Source organism: Streptopelia decaocto (genome assembly GCF_964273445.1).
Source record: "Streptopelia decaocto genome assembly, chromosome: 1".
Classification (NCBI taxonomy): domain Eukaryota; kingdom Metazoa; phylum Chordata; class Aves; order Columbiformes; family Columbidae; genus Streptopelia; species Streptopelia decaocto.
This window is the reverse complement of record NC_138663.1, coordinates 123101826-123108791: the sequence shown is the minus strand read 5'-3', so window position 1 is coordinate 123108791 and position 6966 is coordinate 123101826. Positions and strand designations below refer to the sequence as shown.

Sequence of the window (6966 nt, the reverse complement as noted above, 5' to 3'; positions counted from 1 at the left end):
CCACAAGGATGATCAAGTCCAACTCCTGTCCCTGCATATGACAACCCCACAGTTCACACCATGTGTCTGAGGGCGCTGTCCAGTCTCTTCTTGAACACTGTCAGGCTTGGGGCTGTGACTGCCTCCCTGGGAGCCTGTTCCAGTGCTCCACCACCCTCTGGGGGAAGAACCTTTTCCTAATGTCCAACCTAAACCTGCCCGGGCACATCTTCCTGCCATTCCCTCAGTTCTGTCACTGGTCACCAGACAGAAGAGCTCAGCGCCTGCCCCTTCTGCTCCCCTTGTGAGGAAGCTTAGCTGCCATGAGGTCTCCTCTTCTCCAGGCTGAACAAATCAAGTGACTGCAGCCGCTCATCATACGGTTTCCCCTCCGAACCCTTCACCAACTTCGCAGTGCTCTTCTGGACACTCTCCAGTAGCTTGTAAATGGTATCACACAAAAATACTTGTCAGGACCTGAAAACAGCATGCAAGCTGAATACACACAGAACTGGACATCCTGGTCTACCTTTTAATAGGGATACTAGCTCAACAGTAACACCACAGCAGTTTCAGTTCTAGTACCGCTGTGTCCGTTGCTAGCTGAACGTTATCTCTTCCACCACAACTTGCTTCGTTAGCATTTTTTTTTCTGCCTTACTTGTCATCTTATCTCCTCTTACACAGCGCAGCACAGAGCTTGATAGCTGGTTGACAAGTCTGACCCAGAACAAGGACAATTCCAGCAAAGCACCTCCACATCAAAGCAGGTTGAGCTGCCACAATGTGCTTTAACCCACACAGCATAAATTCAGCAATCAGGTAAGCTACAGCAGCAACAACTCACTGGGAATGCTACCTTCACAAAACGTTAGTTTAACCTTTCATTGCACACCAGGTGTCACTAACCACATCACTGGTCAAGCTTGTCAACTGGTAGCACCTCCCAGCACAAGCCTCGTGCCACACTTCTAAAAGAGTTAAGAATTTGACACCAGCAGAACACACAAAGTCCTGCCCCGTCACGTCTCTGCCTCGGACACCACACGAGGAGATGACCGTGGGACCGAGGCCGCCGCCGCGACCAGCGCTTTCCGCCACGTAACTTAGGGGGCACCTACAGCTTCCGGACCGCATAGCCCTTTCCCCTCAGAGAGGCGGTGAACACCCCGCCCAACATCTCAGCCATGCTCTGGGGTCGCCGCTGCTACTCCCGCTGCCCCTGCCACGGGCGGGCTGCTGACGGCGGGGCGCATGCGCACTGCGCCGCGGTGTGGGCGGCTGCGCGTCGGCGGGGAGCGTCGCATCCAATCAGCGGGCGGGGTGTGTGCGCGGCGGGGAGGGCGCAGGGGCGGCGGGCGGGTAATGTTGTTTGGGAGTCACCTGACCGCTCGCGCCGCAGTCGGGCCGCAGCCTCTGTGGCAGGAGTGGCCGAGCCCGAGGGAGACGGGGGAGAAGGAGAAGGAAGGGGGCGAGGCGGTGACGGCGCTGCCCTCCGGCCGACCGGCCCGCGGGTAAGGGGGCCCGCGCGGAGCAGCGGCGGCAGGCGCTGAGGTGAGCCGAGCAGAACCGTCCGCCCGTCCGGTGCCCGTTGGGCTGAAGGTGGGGTGGAGGGGGGCGAGGGCAGCACCATTTCGCCGAGGGGGGGGTGGGGGTGGAGGAGGCTGAGGCACGTTCGTGGGGGTGCTGTTAATCAGCCGGCCGCCCCCCTTGCCTCCCTACTCTGTGGCGCGTCCCGGCGCGGGGCGGGCGTTGTCGGACCCCGGGCGAAAGCTGTGAGGACGACGGGGTCCGGCCGGTGGGGCGAGGGAGCGGCCGCGCTCGCGGGGGCGCCAGGCCGGCGCAGGGCGGTGGCGGAGTCGCCCTGTCAGCGCTGGGCACCGGGTGGCGGCCGGCTCCCCCTCCTCGGTGCCGTGCTTGAGGTATTTCCCCCCCGCTTCCCCCGAGGCCTGTGCCCAGCGCCACCCGCGGGGCTGGGTAGTCGGGCGTTAGTCAGCGTCTCGCCCCCAGTTTCCGCGGGTGCCCGTGCGCTCCGGTGACACAGGCGTGACTCTCCCACGCCGCGGTCGCTGGCCCTGTGCGAAAGGGACAGCTCAGCTCTGCTGGAAGTGTGGCGGTAACCCCGCTTTGCCTGGGTGAAACGTGCAGCTGGGGTGTTCAGTGTTTGTTACCTTCTGTGGGAGACGGGGAAGATTTATTTTAGACCGTAAACAGTGAGATCCAAATCCTGTCTGCCTTGTTCTGTACAGTGAGATACTTGGCATGCTTTGGGGCATGCTGAAAATTTAGTAATTAAAAGAATCGTCACGTGCTTTTCTGTCGAATTATATTTACGTTCTCTATTCTAGTATGGCAATGTAACAGTAATCCCAAATTCATCTACAGCTGGGCTTTCTAAACATTTGTTGAAATAAAAGAGGGAAAAGCAAATGCTCTAGCAGTAAAGTGAAGATAACTGTATATACAATTTCATCATGGCTATAACTTTTGACAGGCTTGCTAATTTGAGGCACTTTCAGGAAGGCACTTTCACTGTGTGAAAAACGTATTTGACTGCAGTAATGGAATAATTGCAACCCAGAAACACAGTAGATTAAAGTTATACAGCACTCTGAATACTTTAGTAATGGAGTCAGTTCCTTAATCTCAAATATTATGCTACACTGAGGAGAAAACAAGAGTATCTTCCTGTCAAACTTGTTGAGTCCAAATTAAAGTAACTAAGATATGCCAAATCTTATTTCATGGTTTATGAGTTTAACCTTAGAGGTTATTTAAATAGTATAATTATTCCTGGATGCCCTAACATATATAAGTCTGTGTGCGTGTTAGCAAGTAGTGAGTTGCAAAAGTTGAAGATTTGCAGAGAAATAGTTGTCACTGAAAGCAGAATACTCACACTGTATGCTCTTCAGGAGGGCTTCTTTCAAGCGAACTCTGTTGAATCCCTGAGTATTTGTGTTCCTTCAGATGTGCTTCCAGAGTATATTTCCCCGTTTAATTTAGTTGGAAAAAAGAACCTGCTGTTGTTGTCCAGTCTTGTCTTGTGCACTGAATGAAGGCACAGAAAGTGGGATATTTGGCCAGTTTCCTTTGCTAGCACACTCCTGATTCTAAGGAGAATGCTAAAGTGAAGGTTTAACTTGCATCTGTTCTGTTTTTGAGCGTTTTATACTCAACATTGTCAAACATCTTGGTGTGCTAAATATTTATTTGCATTTAATAGGTTTTTAAATCCTTATGCTAAGGATATTTTTAACAGTAATAAAAACCAGAATTGTGTAGTATTAAAAGTCTGATAGTTTGGATCAGGTGGCACTGTCATTGAGTGTAGAATAGAAATGTCTTTGTATATGGGTTACTTCAGTCCCCAGTAACTTTGCCCTATGGTTTAGGGAAGCATAGCTCAACAGGTCTCTTTGTCCTGTCATTCCCTCAACACCACCCCCTCCCCCCCAATCCTGGTTTTATAAGACGAGGTGTTCATACATATTCTTCATATATTTAATAATAGATCTGTCTTTCTCCCTGCACTGGGCATACTGGTGTGAAGGGGAGGAGTGCTAGGTCAGTCAAAGGATTCATGGTTGAGTCCAAATGCTGGCATTTTAGTTGTCCCTTAGAATTTGACCACTGAAAATTTCTTGAGAGAGGTTTTAGGGGTACAAAAAAGCTTTGTGTTATTTGTAGCGTAACTCCTAAGTCCTGTTTACATGCAATCCTTAGTTAAACCATAGGTAACATGTAAATTGATGCAAATGTGGCTAGGAGCAAAGCTTTAAGTGAGCAAAAAGTAACTACTGAAACAAGCATTAAATTGTATGAATTCAGCTTAATATGACCACAGTGGGGATAATGTGTGAGGACCCACCTGCAGCTTTCCCTGCTCCCCACCTGCAGTTCAGAGGTTAGCAGTGTGGAAAGAAAAAGGGGTAATAGAAAGGCTCTCTTTCCTTTAACAAATCATAGGCTGTGCCACAAAAGTAACTCCCTCTCCAGCAGTATGCTGTATTTTTCACTTAAGGCCCCTTTGAGGGTGGACAGTTGTTTTGTTCTTCTTAAGTAACACGAAGGGAAACCTTAGTATTTTGGATAAATGTGAATTAGCAGGTCAGAGTAAGGCTCAACTGACTGGTCCACTACTGAAGCTTTAAAAAGAAGGGGGAAGTGCACTGTGAAAGGCAAATAGACTTTAGAAGCATTGGTGAAATACAAATAAATTGAGTATAATCATTAGACATACATTGGAGAGTGGAAGAGATAGCCTCTGGTATCAGTCAGTCAAAGTGCCTTTAAATGACAACTTGCATCTTAAAAGAATATTCAGCTAGTCTTTAGAATCACATTTAAATAATTTGCTTGTGAATGACTTCATTTGAGCTGTCAAGTTAACCTTTGAAGGTGTTTGGATTCCAGTCTTGGCCCATTGACTAATACCTTGATAAGTACACAGATAGCACTGCTATCCCTGTGTACCCTTCTTTTAAGATCAGTATTTTCTATGGTGCCATCTCAGAAACACTTATTTACATCACATCACATGTGACTTGACTAGAATTATCATTTGGAGTCTGGTCTTCTCCATCTTTTTTTTTCTTAATATATAAATATTGCCAATTCTGATGAACCTATGCTTTTCTGGTTTTGCATAAATGTTTCTGAAGTTCTTCCTGATTTATGTCTAAAATATTTGTAGAATTTTGTTTCAGTTTCACATGCTGTGAAAAACGGTTGTGGAAACAAATTTGAGTTAAAAAGCTAATACCAGAAACAAGATTGTGAAGATAATTTCCAAAAAGTATTTTATTTGACTTGCCAATTTATTTGCTTCTCAGCTCTTTCAGGTTCTTGTGTCCTTCTAAGTTAGATACATTAAAACCACAGATGATTAATTTAGTATTCATTAAAAAGAGTTTGACATACATACTTGTGAATGGATTCTGACAGTCATTAAAAAAAAATAATTCATGTGGTTTGTTTAACTGTGTCAGGGAGTAGAATATGTAGCTATAAATGCAAAGGTATTCATCCTTTAAGTAAAGGCAAGAACTGACAGTAGATGTTAATTGTCCATACTTTACATTGTACCAATTTACCCCTTATCCTAAGTGAATATTTTATTATGTAAAGTAGTTTTTATAAAAAAAATATACTAGTATTTTTGGGGTGTTGTGTTTGTGGAGGTTTTTTGTTGTTGGGTTTTGTTTTTTTTTCTTTCGATGAACCATGTATTTCAAAGGTCTGTGCATTGTTGTCTTTCCAGAGTAATTGTTTGAATGTCAGCAGAATTGAAGGGTTATTGGTGGTGAGATTTTACCGCAAAGGAGTCTCTGAAATCCCTTCAGTCCTGTTTCATATTTTAGCACTTAAACAAACCCAGTCCCACAGTATGATTTTTATCCCTGTTCCAAAAAGTAAACAATAAGTGTTGTGTAAAATAATGTTAAACTACAAAATAGTCACATTTTTTTTTCCCTGGTTTTAATATGGACTGTTTTGTGTCATCTTCTGAGGGAAACTATTCAAATCTCTGCTCTTTGGAAAATTTATATGATTACACAGTATCCATCCTTTTTTTTTTTTTTTTTTTTTTTTTTCCTTTAAAATCCCAACTAGAATCTGGAGTCTTGTGACTACTAAGAATTTCAGGTCTCTGTTTCTCCCCCCTCCCCACACCTCAACTTCTCATGTAGCTTGCAAATGTTAAAAAAAAAAAAAAGTGGACACTCAGGCTTAAAACCTGGAAAACAAATTAAGACTCTCAGTGCAGACTTAGAACTTGCCAGACTTCCCGTGATTCTTTTTAATTCTTGCTTGTGACTTGACAAGAGTCCAAATGCTGTTGCAAGAATTATGTTGCAGAAATACAATGTAATAATTTTTAAAGAGCTCATTTATGTAATTAAGCTTGAACAATATAATCCAGGTGTTTGAACTAATAAAGAATACAATTTAGAATTTTAATTATGAATGTGCTAATCATCTGAAGGTGCAACCTTCTTTTTTTTTTTTTAGAGGAGAAAGCATTGTTCTTATGCAGCAAAGCTTCCTTTTTTGCCTTTTTTCTTAATTGCTTTTTTCTTTTAACATCTTTTTGAACTAAAGATGGGAAGGCAGTAAACATTAGTGCTGAAATGCCTGTTCATTCCTTGTCAGCATAACATGAATCAGCAGCTATTAACTGCTGTAGGCATTCATCTGTAACATAACTTTATTTCCTTAAAAGGAGAGGTAGTTAGGGGCAAGGACATAGATATAAAACTTTAGAAAAAAGCCTTTGCTGTGTATTTTGAATAAACTGTCTCTTATCCAAACTGCCGTGTTTTAGCAGTACTAAATGATAGCGCTCCCTTTGTACTTTAAATCTGTGGATGGCAGATTTTTTTTTTTTTTTTTTTTGTTAATACAATAAAGTAAATGTAAATGTCTCCCTTAGGGGAACCGAGAGACAAAAGTGACCTGCTGGAGGTTACTCAATAGACCAACTTTGAAGTCAGGAGAGTGCCCAGAGTTTGTTTTTTCCAAGCTATTTTTTAGGGCTTGATTATGCCTTTTTTCTAACTGTTCAGGAATTTAAAGTGTTCTGAGAGTATAGATATGCTACGAGAGTCATGGTAACAGAGCAGAACTTTATTGTCTGCCAGGTGTTAAATTAATGTTGCTAATTTTGTCATGATGGTGATCACAACTGAAATTATGTCTGTATGTCCAAGTTCAACTAGCTCAGATAGTAATGACAACAAAGCTGTGCTGCCTGCAATTACTGAAGGGGAGTGTCAATGTGTGCTTTCTCTTACTGAAAGAACTTTACCATGTACAAGTGAGATGTTACCATGTACTGTGATTCCTACAGAGGATTGATATCCAGTGTGGTATTAGTGGATGGTGTTTCACTAAGTAAATAAAGACTAAGAAAAAAAGTTTTGTTTACTTTTTCAGTAAATTGGGTGACTTTTGAACTGGATCATTTACAGGAAATTTATGGTA

General features: G+C 43.7%; 1 protein-coding gene across 5 annotated transcripts in view; it reads left to right on the top strand.

Moving 5' to 3' along the window:
- Positions 1-1367: 1367 nt before the first annotated feature.
- The window catches only part of BACH1 (BTB domain and CNC homolog 1), a 28698-nt gene continuing 23099 nt past the window's right edge, over positions 1368-6966 (top strand). For 4 of the 5 annotated variants that reach the window (XR_014183167.1, XR_014183168.1, XM_082043698.1 and 1 more), the window contains exon 1: positions 1368-1581. The gene's annotated coding sequence lies outside the window, so the exon portion shown is untranslated. The remainder of the gene's footprint in view (positions 1582-6966) is intronic. The other variant, XM_082043699.1, reaches the window with a different exon arrangement.